Here is a 3,049-nt window from a genome sequence, read left to right on the forward strand (position 1 = left end):
AACATTGCCGTCATCTACAGTAATCCTACAGGAAGATTTACCAGTTGTCTTGAGGCGAAAACCATTGGTCACAGAAGATAGTAAGGAAATTAGTTGCCTAAAATCAGTGATTCCCTTTAAAAGAAAGGGTGGCGGACGGGGATCACGTTTCTTGGTTTTAGCTTGAGAAGATGCATTGCGTGTGAACACCGAATGCAAGCTAGCTTCAACAGGCTCAGACAATCCATGACCAAGTTTAGAGGTGCTCGTCAGACAAAATAGCAAAGCTATTGTTCTTTCCTAAGTAGGTAGAGTCTTCTCGACTTGAAGAATGTGATTGTATGGTCGTGCCAGAAGCTGCAGCTTGAGGACGTTTATGGACGCCAACAGGGTAGCGATGATTTATTTATATTACTACCTCCGAGTATGTCAAGATTACGTCTTTTCCTTATGTTATTTACCTGAGTAAAGCGTTCTTCATCGGCAACATTCTTACTAATCCACTACAAATGGTCAGAGTCGGGACAGGTGAGGTGTCTGAATAATTGGAATCATCAAATTCATCAGAAGTATCAGAGAGGCACCTATAGGCATCAAATGCAGTCGCCTTGGCATTCCTAGAGGCATTCATAACAGCTACTTTAGCAGCTTCATCTGTATTGACTGGTGGTCGCGTAACTTGGTCCTTAGCAAAGACCGAGTGCTTAGCCACATGAGAGTCATGATTGATTTCACGACAACCTTTCGTCGAGATGGCTTGAAATTGGAAGACATCTTTTTTGGGAACTGTACCAGCATCTGACATTGTACTTGCGTAATGAACTAAGAAAATAATAAAAAATAAAGTTTACCGCAGCAGTCGGCCTGCCAACCGAAGGCAAGGCCGGCAAATGTTTTGTTAAGAAAGTCAAAAAAAAAATCGTAGAGACACAGAAAAACAGAATTTTGTATAAAACTTTTTTTTTTTTTTTTTAATACGGGAGCTCTGAGATAAACACAACCGGTTAGCCTGACACATAAGTCGAGACTGAAACTTTTGTCAGGGTGTAATAAAGTTGCATCTGCTTTCAGAGAAGATATTAACTTTTTATTTCTAAACTAGCCCACAGTGTGAAGGAAATCGGCGGTTGTTTCTTGGCTGGACAACTTATGTGTCCAATTACTGCCCGAAAAGAGGTTAATGTTTATTAAATAGAAATGACCTTCGTTTAGAACACACTACAATGATTTGATAGACGGAACAATTTTGTTATGTCCAATTGAATTCAGTTGTTTAGCTCAGAGGGACTATAAATATTGATGGGGCCATCGCCAAGTTGTGGAAAAAGGTCCCATCCGTGATAGATTGATCACTTTTTTAGTTTGGTGAAGTTCATAAAGGGAGTAACATAGTCAATTTTAATGGGTAAGCTGTTAAGATGCATAAATATGGATGAGTTTTAAAAAAAAATTTCTCGTAGAGGACAAGCCAGACACATACACTATCAGAATAATTTTGGTTTTTTGATTTCAGATAAAAATTGACGGAGATATTTTGCAAGCACACAAGTTTTTAGGAGGTCAAGTTCAAGCCTGCCTCAACGGCTCAATTTTAAAAATTTTTGGTTCAAATTTTTACACAATGTTGGTCAAACCTTAAACATTAATGTACAATAAATAAAATTTGTGAAATTTTACGACAATTTTAAATCTTTTAAATCTTTTAAAAAAATTCACGAAAATAGGATTTTTTTCGTGCTTCAATACCCGGATAACCCCTTAAACCAATGTTTGCTTATCGATTATCTGCCTTTGTCCCGGCAGTCCGTTTTTGCATCTGGCCAGATCAGTTCAATATATGTGAACAGTGAAATAAAAATCGATATTAAGGAAAAGTTGTAATTAAGTGAATAAAAAATAAAAATTATATTTTTTTTTAAATTCACAAGCGATATAAGTAATTGGCGCCCAACGTGGGGCCGCGCTTAATTTGTTCTAACAAAAGCTTTAAAATAAATAACTAACAGTTTTAATGTATAGAGAAACTTGCGCGGTCAAATAAAAACCTAATCAACCGATGAAAAAGTTCGCGTTGAAAACAAAAGCGGAAATTAATTAATGCAATAATCCCCTTGGCTTACAACAATCCGCTTATTAATAATCGATATATTAACCCCGTTGTTCAATAAAAAAAAAACGTACTCAAAAAAGTAGTTCAACAAAAAATTTAAAACAAAATCTAAAGTGAAAGATAAAAACTGAACCAAATTTATACAAATTCAAATACAAATTAATACAAATTCAACAAGAAGGAAGAGCTGAGGGGCATCCCCCGCTAAGAAGTTACAACCATAAAATAATTCGAAGGAAGAGCTGAGGGCAATCCCTCGCTACACACATATCAAAAACTACCGAGAAGGACGACCCCAAGCAGGATCATCAAAAGAATTAAAGAAGACATACCGTCAAATTGAAGAAGAAAGAAGACAATTAGTGATTACTGTTTATTTTTTAAGAACTTTAATAAAATTAAATAAAATCAAACATGGTGGGAGACTTAATTAACGATTTTGAAAGAATTCTAACCATGTCTCAACCTCAACCTGGAACGGCTTCTTGCAGCCAAGCTAACCATTACATATAATGTGAGCGATTTAATTACACATATTGTCAATAATGAGTTGAGTCCTTTAAAGGAAGAAATCGTGAATCTAAAAGCGCAACTAAACCATAATAAAAAAAGATAAATAAATGTGAAACATGATTTGAAATAATCAAATCAGTCAGGAAATTTAAAGGTGAGGAAGACAAATTTGTTAGTTGGATGGAGTCAGCGAAACTAACTCTTCTAATAAATAAAACCATTATGACTTATGGTAGAAATAAGCCATTAACTGCTGAAATGAATGAAAAACACAAAAATACAGAATTAAGAGAATAAAAAGCCAGAGGCACATATAAATCGGCGAAATCACCCAAAGAACAAAAGAGAACCAACAGGTACGTTTACGGCTAATAAGACTATGCGATTAAATAATATCGAAGAAGACCATTTTTTAGGCCAGAATCCGGAGTAGGCTTACCCTACTTA

This window comes from Drosophila rhopaloa, unplaced genomic scaffold, assembly GCF_018152115.1.
Source record: "Drosophila rhopaloa isolate 14029-0021.01 unplaced genomic scaffold, ASM1815211v1 contig_190, whole genome shotgun sequence".
NCBI classification, from domain to species: Eukaryota; Metazoa; Arthropoda; class Insecta; order Diptera; family Drosophilidae; genus Drosophila; species Drosophila rhopaloa.